The sequence below is a fragment of the Triturus cristatus genome, chromosome 11, assembly GCF_964204655.1.
Source record: "Triturus cristatus chromosome 11, aTriCri1.1, whole genome shotgun sequence".
NCBI lineage: Eukaryota > Metazoa > Chordata > Amphibia > Caudata > Salamandridae > Triturus > Triturus cristatus.
Genome location: NC_140594.1, coordinates 825,602,785 through 825,619,261, shown reverse-complemented (window position 1 = coordinate 825,619,261; position 16,477 = coordinate 825,602,785). Strand labels below are relative to the sequence as shown.

General features: G+C 42.5%; 1 long non-coding RNA gene across 1 annotated transcript in view; it reads left to right on the top strand.

Annotated features, from left to right (window-relative positions):
- Window positions 1-1,157: 1,157 nt before the first annotated feature.
- LOC146785498 (uncharacterized) overlaps window positions 1,158-16,477 on the top strand; it is a 150,534-nt gene continuing 135,214 nt past the window's right edge. The window contains exon 1 of the long non-coding RNA XR_014970671.1: window positions 1,158-1,401. This is a non-coding gene — a long non-coding RNA (uncharacterized LOC146785498). The remainder of the gene's footprint in view (window positions 1,402-16,477) is intronic.

Sequence of the window (16,477 nt, the reverse complement as noted above, 5' to 3'; positions counted from 1 at the left end):
CACAGAAAGACAAATACATGTACCTGCATTGGGGCTCAGAGGAGTGAGGGTCATGCTAGAAATGCATTTCTGTTTAACTTCATAGACATGCTACATTGCTAATGGCTCTGCAGTGTGAAAGTTTACCCTGGCCAACGCCTTTGTGGTCCTAAAACCAGCTGGTTGCAATTTTATTTCTCACGCTTGACTCGGCAGCCAAAGAGACTATTTTCCATGGTCTCTATAACCACTACATTCGATTCTCTGCGTTTTGTTAGAAGGTAACCTTAGAGACCAGAACATGCCCGATAAGTATCACTGGTTTTCTGATGTGTTTCATTTAACTGCAGCCAGGTTGCATAAATGGAACCGCCCTTAAATATTGCCTCACCTTCAAAAAGCCTATAGCTCAAATACAAAACGCAAAGGAAAGCCATTCACGACCTTAATGGCCAAGTACCTCAATTGCAAATAAAATAATTAACATGCTAACACAAGATTTGAAAGATGACACAAATGTGCAAACATGCCTGAAGCGTACTCCTTGTATGACCTCTTGAATGAGAAGGACTGCTGGTTTTGTCTCGAGGATAATGAGACAATTAAGGTATATATAATGTGCTTGCATTATTGTTGAAACTGTTAAAAATGAACAATTTAGTTGTGTTTATTTGCACAGGGCCAATGTTTCAGATTATTTTCTGATGTTTGTCCTATTTTACTTTTTCCTGCTGAACTTTGAAGCTTTGTGGGGTGAATGGAATGATGCATGTCACATGTGATCCTCAGCATGTGGCTCAATTACTAGGCGTAGTTAAAAAAAGAAATTGTTATCGATACCTCATGTTAATGCCAGTGTGGTACTGCAGCCAAGTGATACTTCAACAACTGGTGTGGTACCCCTGATGACGGAAGATATCCCACCTTCTACTAGACATGATGGTAAGGGTTAAAAGAATGAGCTGCCGGTCACCCTTCCTGCTCTCTGTTCTTGCAGTACGTAAGAGCCTAACCACACAACAACCACAGACTCTAGGAATACTGCCAAGACTGGTAGCCCGCATCCTCTGCCCCACCTATTTCTCTCTTAAGAGAACATCTGAGTTTTGCAAAATCATGCTTGCAGAAAGGTGGAAGTGTAGACGCCAGACCTGCATACCTTAACCATCGCCTCTCCTTCTACACTCCCACCAGACATCTCCACTCTACCCAACTGGCCCCGGCCACCATTCCACAGATCCGAAAGACCACGGCTGGAGCAAGATCCTTCTTCTACCTCCCTGAGAAGACCTGGAACTCGCTGCCTCTGCAGCTCAAGCAATCACCATTGCTGCCGCAATTCAGGAACGACCTAAAGACCTGGTTCTTCGTCCGAACCTCAGACCCCTGCACCCTCTACTCAGCACCTTGAGACCCTCACTGGTGAGTGGTTGCGCTTTATAAGATTACTGATTGATTGATTGTATACAGTATCATCGTGCACTAGAGACGCTTCTATCCCTTTAGTCTCACTGCCACAATTCAGTCAGCAGGCACGGTTAGCAGTAGAAAGAAGAAAGTACATGAGAGCGAATGAAGCTCTTCCAAGTGAGGGTGGGAGAGTGGTAAAATAATCTAGCTAAGCAAGCAAGATACAGAAGGACATTCATAAGACATATTCCACGAGTCCCAGCAATACTTGCACTATACATGTGTCAGATATGTTTTCCTCTAGTCTTTTGAGTTATAATTTATGTAATGGCTCTTTTTAAGTGCTGAAGGTCAACTACGGACGTATAAAACAGAAGATCTCTATAATTTAGTTAGAAAATGTGCCTTTAATTATGATTCTTTTGGGAAGTTCACTACAATATAGAATAAAACAGTTTATGTTTGCTTCCTACTCGTCAAACAGGTGTGTGGCACATGAAGTGCACTGAGGTAAAGGCACACAGTGTAAAGTTGTGCAGGACATGTTTCACACCATACTCTGCTAAAACCAACATTTATATGAGGGTAAGATTAAGGTAGGCAATATTCAGGATTTCTGATCAATGTACGTGAAAGATTTTAATGGAAAAAAACGCCGGTTTTGGAGAACACAATGAATGTCTGTAGCATGTGAAGAGGGCTGGAGCAGTGTCAAAGAGAGGGAATTCTGTGGGTGGGACACCAGGCAAGTGACAAGGGTAGTGATAACATTTACCTTCCAAGTGGCACTTACCAGTACAGGCACTTGGAATTATTTGTTAAGCTCAAAAGGATGTGCTCTATTACATAGTGTTCTTGTTTATTTATTTGTTCCGATTTTTCCCCAAATTAAGAGATTAAAATAATGATACATGCTCCTATGATGCGCTGGCCATTTATGCTGATTCCCTTTTAAGAAGAATTCAATTTTCACGAAAAGCAAGGCTATATAATTGCACCTTTTATTATTTAATTTGTTCCAGGAAACAAATACATTGTTCTATCATGAAGCAACTGTTTAGATATTAATGTACATCACAAATTATTAGAACATTGGAATGTTGGAAGCTTCATTGAAAACAATGGAGCGCTCCGGGCTTATAATGGCTGGTATAAGCCCGGAGCTCCAACATTCCAATGCTTCTTTGTTCACAGCTCTGGCTGTGAACAAAGGCTTCAGGGAGCGCGAGGGGATTTCAATCCCCTCACGCTCCCTGAAGGCTTTGTTTTATTTGTTAGAACGTTCTGCCCTCTAGTAGCAGAATGTTCTAATAGCCTTATAGCCCTTCGTAGCAGGGCTATACCGCAATTAAAGTCCTGCTGCTTTGTTAAAGTCCCTCCCCTTCGGCTCGGGCCTTTAATGCTGCAGCAGGCCTTTAATAGCTGGTATAGCCCGCTACGGCGGGCTATAAGGCTATATTACATACATTGCCCACATCATTTCATGTGTTTTCGGGTACAGGAACAGTGACAAATATTTACATAGATTATGAGTGGATTTCCAAACGTTGTTCAACAATGTACATTCTATGTTACACACAACGATAAGAGGAGGGTTTGGTGATTGTTTCTAATTTTCCTTTATGCCTTTGTTGCATATGTCTGAGTTTCATCTCAACCTCATTCAGTTTGACAGGTTCCTGATGTACTACATATCTGGTTTAAAACAACGAAAAATTGTACACTTGATTAATGTGCTGTTCCCAAATTGTTGCTTTACTTTGTCATCCCCTTAATGTTCATAAATGGACATACCACCTTGAATGCTGCTACTTCGTTACCCATTGTTGAAAATACTTGATTGCACTGGAATACATTTCATCATGCTAAAATATTACTTGATGTACACGGAATATAGCATTCATAGCTCATATAATTTCACCCCCTCCTTTGACCTGCTCTGTTATTGCCATTTAAAACGTTCCTAGTGAAACTGACACATTGGCTATACATGTATAATGCATGTACTTATTAGGCAATTGCTCTAGTGTCATAGAAAAAACATTTCCATATTTTGAGTTTCAGGTTGTTAGTGTCCCACAGCTTCAACATAAGTGATATAGGTAGGGATTGCTCTAATTCTGCAGAATATTTAGAGACAGTTAGCACCAAATGAGGTACACTATAGACCCCAAAGTGGATGTGTGCAAACAGAGGAGGGGTATAGGTGGACTAACATGTGAAAATATGTTAGTAATGACTCTATTTGCTTTAAGAACTAACATGGCCGTCCCAAACGGAGAGACTGTGTAAAAGAAAAATAATAATAATAATAACCCGGTATTTGTAAAGCGTGAACTAATCACCCCTAAGGGTCTCAAGGCTAAGTGGGCCATCGGGAAGAAAAAGCGACCTATTGCCCAGAGTCACATGGTGCTGGGTTGAGCTGCAGCTGGCAATTGAACCGTGAGCCCTGTGCTCCGGAGTCACCCACCATGGCCGCTGCACCACACTTCTCCCTGTGTTAGCTGTTAGCAAATGTCTCTTTAAAGAATGGACTCAACTTGGACAAATGGCTTGGCTTTGTTTCCCAAGCGATTCAAGGCTTCTGCAGAGGTTTGGAGGTGATACAGAAGCTTCATTGTGCCTATCACCCAGCCTTATTGGGTGCAGAGGAAAGGTGCCGAAAAAGCAAGTGTTAAAATGAGAAATTGCACACAAACTGATTGTGCATCTTCTGAACCGCCTGATTGTCTTGAAATCATGCCCGTCCCTTGACTTTGCTGACAATCAGATGTACTCTGATTGAATTATTAATGTAAGTTCCCACTATGAGTCCCCGTTACCATCACTGATGATTGATGAACTGCTGCCACAGTACTGCAAGAAATGAACAGAGGTACTGCATTATCGCCACCACCAGGTATCGCAGGATCTTCCAGGTGACTTGGGTGCACTGTTTAACTGGAACTGCAACAATAGACCAACAACCAGAAAGGAAGAGCTACCTGCTCCTTTAGCCGCACAAATGGGCTATAACTTGAGATTTAAGAAGCCAAGTCTGCAACCACTGATCCAGTCAGACCACAACAAGTATACATGAAAAAAAGGACTGGTGACCTCTGAGTCCTTAATAGCTGAGACTTCGGCAAGACGTGCCAGTAAGGGCCTCTGGGCAGTGGCAGTCTTGTGCACCCTTTTGCCAGCAATAATAGCAACTGGGTTGGGTTACCCTATAAAGACTCCAGAGATTGATGGCAGAGAAGGAACTTTGAATGACTCTAAAATACCATATAAATACCTCTATATTGTTAGGACAGCACAGGAATGGACTGCGTTGGGACTGAACTATAAAGAGAATAATTATATTGCATTATTGACATAGTATATTGAAGTCCTAAATATCTCTAAGTGCTATGTTTGCACACATCTCCTTTTAAACACTGAAGAGATTATGACATATAGTTTAGTCTCTTTAACAAGAGCTGTGAGTTGTGTCTTTATACAGGCAGCACTTTCTGGTATAGGACAGTATAACATATCAGTGAAAATACACCAGGGAGATAATAGAAGGGCACGGCGTAGGGGCGTGGTTTCGGCGCCGACATGACGGCCGCATCGGGACGATTCTCGGCATGCCGTTCCCGTTTTCGCGCCTCTGTGTTTGACCTCTTGATGGTTCCTGTCGTCGGAACTCGGCGCGCATCTGGTGAGCACGACCATGAACTTTTTTTGATGATTTATGAACGAGTTTTTACTCGCTGACTTTATCTCCTCAGAATATCCGCCATTTTGTGTTGATGAGATGCTGCGCGACGCTAATACGCGCGTCAGTGATTTTATCTTCTCAATGTATTTATCACCATATTAATCACCATATCCTGCGGCCTTTGTGTCAAGTCCAGCGTTCTTTTATTCTTTTCAACTGCTGCCTGCATGTTTCCTTCCTTTACCTTGGATAGTCAGCTACAGTAAGGAACACGCTGCTTTACTTTGCCTCAATGTACCAGCTTTGGTGCTTCTGACTGTCTCATACCACTGGTCCCTTTTAAACATATTCTGTGCCAGCTTTGAGGAGTTTTTTCTTTTTCTGGATGCCTATGAATTAACTATTTGTGCCATAATTTATCACAAAGACTGTTCTTGTCAACTCTTCTGACAGAGATCTGTTCACCTCATACTGGTTGCTTGGCAGTTTTCTGAGTGGAACTTATATTTCTATGGTCTCCTGCATTTTTCACATTTTAGCATTTGACCTCTCAGGTTTCTATGGGCAAATTACGTAACCCAAAGTTCGTTTTTGTTCCCTAGAAGAGTGCATCCACGCCATCATTTTCCTTTTCCCCATCAGACTCTTCTTCTACAGCAGACCAAATGGCGGGTGTTCCTTCCAATCGCCCTTCTCCATCACAGTCAAAATCAAACAAATCTTCTCCTCCTACCACATCAACTAAACGGTTGAAGCACGACTCTCCTCCTCCGGATAAAACATCATCTCCTATCTCAATGGAACTACTTTTAGAGGAGATACGCGCATTACGTTCCTTTGTAGAAGAAACCAACTCCAAAATGCAACTTCTGGAGGAGAAATGGTCGACTATGGAAACCAGGGTGACCTCTATGGAGCAGCAGGTTTCAGAGATCCAAGTTAATTCTCAACGTATCTCCTCTTTGGAAAAATCTGTTCTTGCTCTCCAACGACATACAGAGGATTTGGAAAACAGAAATAGAAGGAACAACCTACGCATTTATGGTCTGCTGGAATCCCTGGAAGGTGACGATCCTGTCTCGTTCTTCTCCTCCTTTCTTCCGAAACTCTTGGATAGGCCTCCTCCACTTCGCTTACTATTCAACAAGCTCATAGGCTTGGTCCTCGCACATCTACTTCAACAAAGACACGAGGAGTCATCATTCTCTTCTTCAAATTTACAGACCTCCTTTCAGTTCTTTCTGCAGCGAGATCCAAACGTCAAGTCTCCTGGTTGGGTCAAAGAGTGTTTCTCTCCCAGGATGTTTCTAATGCCACTGCGTCAAGAAGGAAAGAGTTCTTGAACCTCCGCACTCCTCTTCGTTCTCTAGGTGCCAGATACGGCTTATTTCATCCGTGTATCTTTAAAGTTACTTACCAAAACCGAACTTGGACTTTTCAAGACCCTGCTGAACTTAAGAACTCTATTCATATTCAGACCAACAATGGCATGGATATTTCCACTTCTGCTTGTGGCTGACTGTTTAACTTTCTTTTTTCTTACAGGTTTTTTCGGATAATATTTTTCTGTATTTATTTTTATTGTTATAGTGATATATTTTGAAAAATTTAAGTAAGGTTTCTTATAATATTTCTTCTTCCTCTAGTTGTTCTCCTTACATACCTCTTTTTGTTTTTGTTTCAACTCTCTGATTTTTCCAGTTGTTTAATTGTGATATATATTTTTATATGTGCTTTTATGCTTTTTCCTTCACCCTAACTGCCTTTTAATTCTTGTAATTCTTTTCATTCAGATCGATTGGTATGCTTTTTACATCCCATTTGGTTCTCCCTTTAAGTCCTTCGTCCTGGTGCGACTTGGACTCCTGACTTTGGGAGGTTTCCCTTGTTGAGTGTCGCCATAGCCTCGTCGTCTCTTTTATGTCCCCCTCAGGTATGTCTTTTTCAGTCATCCTTGTTGGATATGTACTGTCTCCTCTTGTGCTTTTTTCCTCTGTTCTTCCTTCTCTCCTCCCTTTCTTTCCCATGACCTTGTTGCTTACATTTACTCTTTCTTTGATTGCGCTATTACCCTATTTTCTTATCTGTACAATTTCAAATCTTTATGCTTTGTATTCCTTCAGCTTCTCTTCTGATTCCTCCCTCTTTTTGTTTTTTCACTCCCTTTTTCCTTCACTTGTTGACATTTTTTCATCTCTAACTATTGCTGCAGTTTTTGAGTCTATTACTTTTTTGCAGTTTTTAAATTCAGAGTAATCTCCTGGAATGTAAAAGGTTTTATTAGCCCCATTAAACGGCAGAGAATCCTTTCCCACCTAGCTTCATATAATCCTGATATAGTTCTTTTACAAGAGACCCACCTAACTGAACCTGAGTCTCTCAAGTTAAAAAGAGGCTGGGTGGGTACGGTCTTATTTTTGTCTTCTACCGGTAGGAAAAATGGTGTTGCCATTCTATGTCAAAAGAAGCTAAAGTGTAAAGTTTTATTGCAAGAAACTGATGCTGAAGGTAGATGGATCATAACTAGGTTACTAATTAACTCTATTCCTCCAACTGTTTTTAATGTTTATGGTCCTACACAGCTAGATTCTTCCTTTTGGCCCTTAATTACAAGCAAATGTATTCAATATAAAGATGACCTTTTTATTTTAGGTGGTGATTGTAACCAGATTGTGGATCCGTTTCTTGATCGTAAATCAACTGTTCGTTTCCTACCTCACAAGCCTCACAAACAGTTCCTGGACACTATTTCTCAAGCAAATCTCACTGACTCTTGGAGGCTCTCTCACCCTGACACCATAGATTACTCCTTTTTCTCTCCCCCTCATGCATCTTTCTCTTGCCTTGATTACATTTTTCTTTCTCAATCTTTATCTCAAAATTTACTGTCTTCTTCTATTGAACCTATAGTCATTTCGGACCATGCCCCTATCGTAACAGATCTTGACTTATTCCCCCCGCACCCCAAGTCGTCTCGTTGGCGCTTTAATAATTCTCTTCTTACTGAACATAATTTCTCTTCTTCTTTTCGTTCTTTTGTTAATGAATTCTTTTCATACAATGATGATCCCAATATTCCATCCCATCTTCTCTGGGATTCCTTTAAAGCTTCGGCGCGTGGGTTCATTATTGAATTTGTTTCCAGGAAGAAGAAACTTTTTCTTTTGAAACGAAAATCCGCACTGGCTAATATTAAGTCTCTGGAACATAAATTTTATACTTCCTCAAGTACTTCTATTTCTCCGGATCTCATCCGCGCTAAATTGGAATTTAATAAAACCACTGCTGATAATGTTTCATCAATACTTCTTCGGAGTAGCGCTCGATATCATGGTGGTCGCAATAAAGCAGGGAAACTCTTAGCTAACTACCTTAAATCCCGCAAAGAACATTCCTTCATTGAAGCAATTCACTCCACTGATAACACCTTGCTGCATAAAGATCAGGACATACTTGACCAATTTCTGTTTTTACCGTACTCTTTATACACCAGAATCTACTCCATCTCCTTCTTTGATTCAAGCCTATTTTGAGAAGCTTCCTAATCCCTCTACCTCTCATCTTAATTTTCCTGATCTTGAAGCTGACCTCTCATTACACGAAATGTCCGTGGCTTTGACCACCCTATCCAAAAGTAAGTCACCAGGTCCAGATGGCTTCTCTGTTGAATTTTATATACATTTCTCTGATCTTCTACTTCCCAAACTTTTAACTCTTTTTCAATCGTTTTATGTATCTGGTAAGGCGGAGGGCTCTATCCAGGAGGCTACCATCTGCCTCATTCCTAAGGATGGTCGCGACCCCCAGTTTTGTAAGAATTATCGTCCGATCTCTTTAGTTAATGTGGATTATAAATTATTTGCCAAAACACTTGCTTTGCGCTTAGATCCCTTTATGCCCCATCTCATTGGTAAAGAACAATCTGGATTTGTCAAAGGCCGCCTCACTTCTGATAATTCTCGTTTATTCCTTAATGTTCTAAATAAAGTCTCATCCTTTTCTACTCCTCTGGCTGCTATCTCTGTTGACGCAGAGAAGGCATTTGACAGAGTTGATTGGTCTTTCTTGTTCGTTTCACTACGTTGGCATGGTTTTGGTCCTAATTTTATTTCTCTTATTTCTCTGCTGTATTCTGCTCCTAAAGCCTCGGTTCTAGTAAATGGACAAGTTTCTTCATATTTTTCTCTCCAACGGGGTGTTCGCCAAGGTTGTCCCTTATCTCCACTTCTCTTTGTTCTAGCCCTTGAATCCTTTTTATCCTCTATCCGTAACAATGATTCCGTTTCCGGCTTTCCTTATGGCAATAATCAATTGAAACTCTCCGCGTATGCAGATGACATTCTTTTATTCATTTCTGACTCAGAAACATCCATTCCCCCTTTACTATCTGAATTTGATTCATTCTCGCAAGTTTCAGGATACAAAATCAACTCAGATAAGACTGAAATTCTTCCCCTCACTAAATTTTGTCTTCCCCATCTTTTTTCATCTACTGGGTTTGCTTGGAACAGCTCAAAGATTAAATATTTAGGTATCTGGTTCTCTAATTCTATTCTCTCTTCTATCAAACTAAATGTGTCTGCAGTTTTGTCTCGAATCGAACAACTATTCTCTACTTGGAATCCTCTTTTTCTTTCTTGGTGGGGACGATTAGATTAGATCAAAATGATGATAGCCCCTATTCTAATATATACATTTTCTATACTACCCGTTCATATTCCTGCAATCTACTTCAAACGTATTGACTCATGTCTGTCAAAATTTCTTTGGAATAACAAGAAGTCTAGAATTTCTTTAGCTCTTCTTCGAAGGCCCAAATCCAATGGTGGAGTTAATTTCCCTGACTTTCGCCTCTATCATAGATCCTCAGGCTTCACGATGGCTCGCATCTCCCCTCTCTACTTTTACTCCTCTTTGGCTTCTCATTGAACAAACGCTGCTGTTACCCTTCTCCTTTAGTGAAGTTGTTTGTTTCTCTACTAAAGCTCCTCATACTTTATTTCCCCTATTTAAATATACCTCTTCTCTTTTAAAACCCCTCGTCAGTCCGGCCCCTGTTACTCGTGAATCTTTTCTGCATACCCCTATCTGGTATAACTCACTTATCCTTTTACATAATAGACCTATTGTTTGGAGCTCTTGGAGACTGAAAGGTATCATATGGGTTCACCAGCTTTTTGACGGAATGTCACCTTCTTCTTTCCCTCAATTTCAGATTTCCTTTCATTGCCCTCGTTCCTTTATGCAGAAATGTATTACTTTTATGGAAGGGATTCTCGATATTTTCTACTCTCTTCCTTCCCTATCTTCTTCTGCTCCCCAAATTTCTCCTCTTCTTAAACTCCTTTTTACCCTCCCTAAGGCTTCTCTCATTTATAAATTATTTTCGTCCCCTAATCCGGATCGTGTCAAATCTAAATTGGGACTTTCTTGGGGAGCGGACCTGGGATGTGTCTGGTCTGTTGCCCTGTGGGATAAACTTTGGTCCAGATCTTTGAAATTCTCTTGTTCTGCATCTCTTACTCAATCTCTATTTTATCTGTATCATAGACTTTGTCTTTCTCCTCTTTCTTTAACACGATTCTCTGCCTCTCCTGATTCTAATTGTTGGACTTGTGGCTCTCCTAACGCTGATCTTCTTCATCTTCTTTTTCTTTGTCCTGTGGTCTCTCGGTTCTGGGAGAAGATTTCGATGTATATTTCTCGTATATTTCCTATATCAGTTTCGTATTCCATACCTCTTTCTTGGTAGCCTCTCTGATTCTATCAACCTTCCTTCACATTCTCATGGCCTTTTTGACCTCATGCTTGCTCTTGCCTTTCAGCACATTTCTTCTAACTGGAAGTCTCTTGTGAACATCTCTATACGTAATTGGTGGAATTCTTTATGTCATTTCCACAGACTTGATGTAGCCTTTGCTTCCTCCTCCAATTTACCCCACAATAGAGATCTCTTCTGGTTACCTCTTACTTCATACTTGGACCAGTTAGCCCTGAAGAATCTATCTAATGTCAACTCGGAAAACTTCAAACTCCCTTGAATGAGACTACACATTTGATTTTTATCTCCCTTTTATAGGCTCCTTCTTTTTTCTTATATTCTCATAATTTTCCTGTTATACTGAAATTGTACTCATTGCTTCCCCATAGCAATTATTGATACAATATATTTTACATTTTTATATTGTAGTGTTAAGCGCTTCATCTTTCCTTTCCCCCCTTTCTATGCCTTTGTTGCCTCCCCTCCCCTCTTCTCCTTTTATTCCCCCTCTTATAAAATCTCACAAAATGCTTTTATTTTTCTTATATGATATTAGTTTAACCAATGTATTTGTATTCTTGTTTCTATCTCTGATTACTGCTGATATCTCTTTGTATTAACCATTTCTTTACTAAAGCTTTTCAAACATAAAAAAGAAGGGCACGGCGTAAACAACGAAATATCAACTCTCATATAACAAGGGACACCAAACCAGAAGAATAACACAAATAAAATAGTGTGACAGATTTCCTAGGATAGGATTTGGTAACGTTAGCCTGGGGGTGTTGGAGGCACTACAGAACAAACATGAGATTCCCAAGTTGAGAATAGAACAGGAAGAAATAGCGCTATTGTACATCTGAGTCACCCTTTTACCACGGACCTCCCTTGCAAGTGTTTCTCAAAATTATCAGAGAAAGAAGTGAAGAAATACAATCTGATTGATTCCTTGATACAGCTAACAGTAACAACACCTCTGAATAGAAATATATCCATGGAGAACAGCACCTGCCAACGTTACATACATTACACACTTCCAGTAAGAAGGTGGGAACAGTTGAGATGTTGTTTCCAGAGGTAATTGGTTATTAAGGGACGTATTTTGTGTGTGGAAAATCACATTACTTTCATCTGCCACAGGATGATATGGAAGTTGTTACCTATTCTTTGTTAAACCCAGGATTTTCCAAGTTCAACATTTGCCTGAAAGGAGACCTGGTGCAAGTCATGAAATGATGATGCACCGGAGAATGGCCAATTCGATTATGAACATTCTGATAGGCCTAGGGGTAATAAGACCAACATTAGGGGTAGCTCAAGGTTGCCATAGGATACAGCAGTTGGCAAAGTTGATTGAGAACTTGTCTGATGACACCACAGCTGCCCTAGGAAATATCATAGATTTATTTACCACAACGAGGATAGTAGTTATGCAGAACAGGGTGTCATTCAATATTTTGCCTGCTATGGAAGGCTAAGTGGGCCAGGTGGTCGGCCAGAAGTGTAATAGTGATTTCCAACATTGCGACTGGAGTCGCAAATATCGACTGCAGATAGTGAAAAAATACTTTCTGGTCATGGGTAATCACCTCTGAACCAGGAAGTGGCTCACGTACCTGCCTGGAGACCAGACTGTGTGGATGTGGAGTGGAGGTAGAGTGCAGCTGCCATTTCCAGCACACCTCTCAAACCTCCAAAGAAAATCCAACTGCACCAATGGCCAGCCAAACAAGAGACAAGGATCCAGGAGGAAGGAAAATAAACTTAAAATGTTCTGAATAGGAGCTGGAGATCCTGACTAAGGAGTGCTCTGAGGATCATGAGGTACTGTTTGTAAGGGCTTCAATGACAGTCCCATAGTCACATAGATGAGATCCGTAGGAGGTGGTATGACTGTCAGAAACACGGACAACAGGAGGTGGCTCCCCAACTGTACTCCCACCCACTGCACTGGAAACCATGATTGAGACCACCACAGAGCCTGAGGCCATTTGGAACTTTATAAAGTAAGTGTGAATTCTTTACTATTGTTACCTCTCAGATCTCACATCTATGTCCAAGCCCGCATAGAACTGCAGCATACAACAGATGGTTGTTCTCCAAGTTAGGCACAAATGTACCATTATAGTGCATTATGGAACATGTACTTAAAAAGTCAGCACAGTAGTCACATGTACATATTTATTGGGTTACTGCTACCAAAACATAGACATTGATGTAGAAGAGTAGGATCTGTTTCACATGGGTACCCCCACTTTTTGCTGGTGTTTCACTGTTTTTCGACCTTAGTCTGGCTGTGGCCCTGCTAATCAAGACCCCAGCCTAGCTGCTTTCTCTCTAAAATGGTTTCCATGTACATTAGGTACACTTATAACTAGATTATAGAGTGCCTTATAAGCCCCTAGTATATGGTATGCTCTGTACCTAGGGCATAGGTACCTCAGAGGCCTATCAGGAGCTGAAGCATGCATTATGCCACTCCTGGGAAGTACTCCAAAATGGCACCACAGGTCTGCTACTGCACCCCTTACAGTGGTATAGGCTACCTATATCACTACCATTGGACACACACATAAAACCTATAAGTCACTCCTATGGCGGGCCTTAGCAATCCTGAAGGCAGAGTGCTTGGTTTTGTATGTGAGAGGGTGCCCCTGCATGAGCAGAGCCCCTCTGCAGCGTTCGGAGTACCTCCTCTGATGCTGTTTGTGGTGCAGCCTGACCATATACTATTAAGTGCATTATAACCTTGCGGTAAATGCAAACTTTGGGATGGCTGCACGGAAACATGTCGTGTTTGGTGTCAAACGCTTTGGAATACTACCCCCCCCCGCCAGTTCTGGTGGTGGGGGTAGCATTCCACCCTTCTAGAGGGAGAGACATGTTCACACTGGTCCAACCCGTTAGGACTTTCTAAAGCCCTGGCATCACAAAATGGATGCCTCTGCCACAGACACGGGTCTGGCCTCCTGCTGCTGGGGGAGGCCTGGACAATAGGTTTCCTGTCCCAGGGACGTGTAACCACCTCCCCAGACAGGCAGATGTGTATTGGGGCTGGGCGGGAGCACTCTCTGGTGCTTTGACGTCCTGCACTGGGGGCACACTTGGTGTCCCTGTGCATAGTCCAGTTCAAACTGGTTGCAGGGGTTACCTGCCCCTGCTCTGGTGCAAAACTGGACAAAGGAAATGGGTGTAACTACCCCCTTTCCAAACCCTCCCATAGGTGGGTCCTCAGAGTATGTCCAACCCCCAAACTTTGTATAAGTATGGGAACCCAGTGCTTCCGACTTTAGATTACCCTGGATGAAACTCTGCAACATATATCCTGGACCTTCGATGTTCTACTTTGACTAGAAGACTGAAGAAATCTCCCTTGGGGTTAAGGAGTGACTCCCCTGCTTGGCAGGCACCAAAAAAGCAACTGATCGGTCTGCATCGCTGAAGCTCTCGCCGGATGCCGAAGTCTTTGCATCACCAGAGGAGGATTTACAGACTTCCCCGAGGCTACCCTGAGTCCACAGCAAAGCTGAGGCCCGTGGCTATCGTGGGTGACATGGAACAGTGACCCCTGGACACCGTGAACTTTTGCAGCAACACTATCTTCCTGGTCTTCCTTGAAGTTTTGCTTTGGTCTCCGAGTAGACCCAGCCTTGAGCACCTCCTGCACCAAAGATTTCTGGCCTCCACTCCATGAGTGACCCCAGGGGCCAGTTTCAAGTGCGACCGCTTGAGGCTCCTTCGCGATTGCTAGCCCATTGGCTAGTAGGTCCCCATGAAAGTAACTCCTCTTCTAATTGGGCTTTCCTGGTTGCTCTAGATGTGCCCCAACTTACCTTCGCTGGGTGAGTCCCTCCGACCTTGCTGGTCTGCACCGCAGTCCTTTCTCTGGTTTCCAGTAACTTGCCTTTGCCAAGGCTTGTTGGGTCCAATCTGGTAGCCGACACCGCAGCACTAAACAGACTTTGTGGGACAGCTCAAATCCAGCTCCTGGTTGTCATTGGCACCTCCTGGACCTCGTGGCTGAAGAGTCAAGACACCCATCAACTCACCTGAAGCACACGACATCTGTGGGCATTGGGCCATCGTGCCCCTGGTCACTGGCAAGTGACCCAGACTCTGTCCCCTCTGATTTCAGGTTCCTTCTGCCTTAGATCCAGGCTTGGATCGCTTCGGACACTTCTCTTCACGGCGGCAGCACTTCTTCGTCAGCTGCCATTGAAATCGACGACGCGACCCAACACCAAAAGACACCTATGCACCTAAGTCCAAAAGGGTTTGGTCCTAACTCGATTCTAAGTGTCCCTAATCTTTAAATTTCCAACCGCGACATTGCCTCTAGAAGCTAACTGGAACCTGCGGTTGTGTTTACAAACTGCATACGGTCCCCGTGGGTCCCCTGTGTCACTACCTTGGGTGGTTCCTTGGGGTCCCAGCGATTCTACAGGCTCTAGGCCTAGTGTCTAGTTCAGTCGTGGTTCCTATACCACTTTATTGGTATATGGTTTGGTACGCCCCTAGGGCCCAAACGTGTATTTGTGCTATTACTGTTGATTGCTGACTTGTAAATTAAGTACTTCGAACTCCAGTCTCATAAAGAGGCTAGAGGGGTGTGTTTTATCTTAAATACATATATTTTAAATATATACCTGGTGTGGTTGTCCTTTCATTTGATCATTCAAGAGATTATAGACTGGTAAAACAAGCTGCTTTACATTCCTTCAAGACTTAGCCTGAAGGCTACTCTCCATAGCTACCACTAGGATAGCTTTCAGTAAACTTTGTCTTTAACCTATTCACCATAAGGGGTTGATTGGACTGATACAAGGTGCCCACTATAATTAGTGGACAGCATATATCAGGCCAACTTCTCACATTGCTATTGTTTTACCAGATAATCTCAATTGAATTGATCAACTGAAAACCACTAAAGGTACCTTAGGTACATATAATATCAAGTTTAGTATACAGTAAGTTCTACTGAACTTAGAGTTGTGTGTTAAGGGATAGCACACCCTTTCTAAAACTCAAGAGAGTTTAGTAGGCCACACTAGTGTAGGTAGTGCAATACACCACACCACATTAGTAATGTCTAATCAGCCAGGAACCAGTGAGTCCCTGCCAGAAGCCAGCGAGCTTCACCTCTATAGATATGAGGATCTCTCCTTTGCACAGCTTAGGGCCTTATGTTCCATTAGGAAGCTGAAGACAGGCAAAAGCCCAACCACCCAGCATCTCATAAAGATACTCAAGCTGGATGATCTCCCAAGACCTAGTGGTTCTGGTGGGATAGGCAGAGTGGGTGGGGCAGCAGCTGAGGGTGGGCCTGGGGGTGGAAACTCCCCTGACCCTACCTCTAATGCTGACCAGACCGATGACAATGATCAGGATCTGGTGATCCCAGCTCCCCTGGATGAGGATGAGGAGGATGACAACCATGCTCCCTCCTTTGTTCCTCCAGGAAGAGTTGAAAGTAGGACTAGAAGGGATAGATCTCTCTCAAGGGGATCTGTTCAGTCTAACTCTTCTGTAGGGACCTTTGTTTCTTCTCACAGAGGGGGGAAACCTCCGAGGAGAGAGAGACTGCTGAAGTATGAGCAAGACAAGTTCAACTTCAGAAAGCAGCAGATGGCCTTAGATAG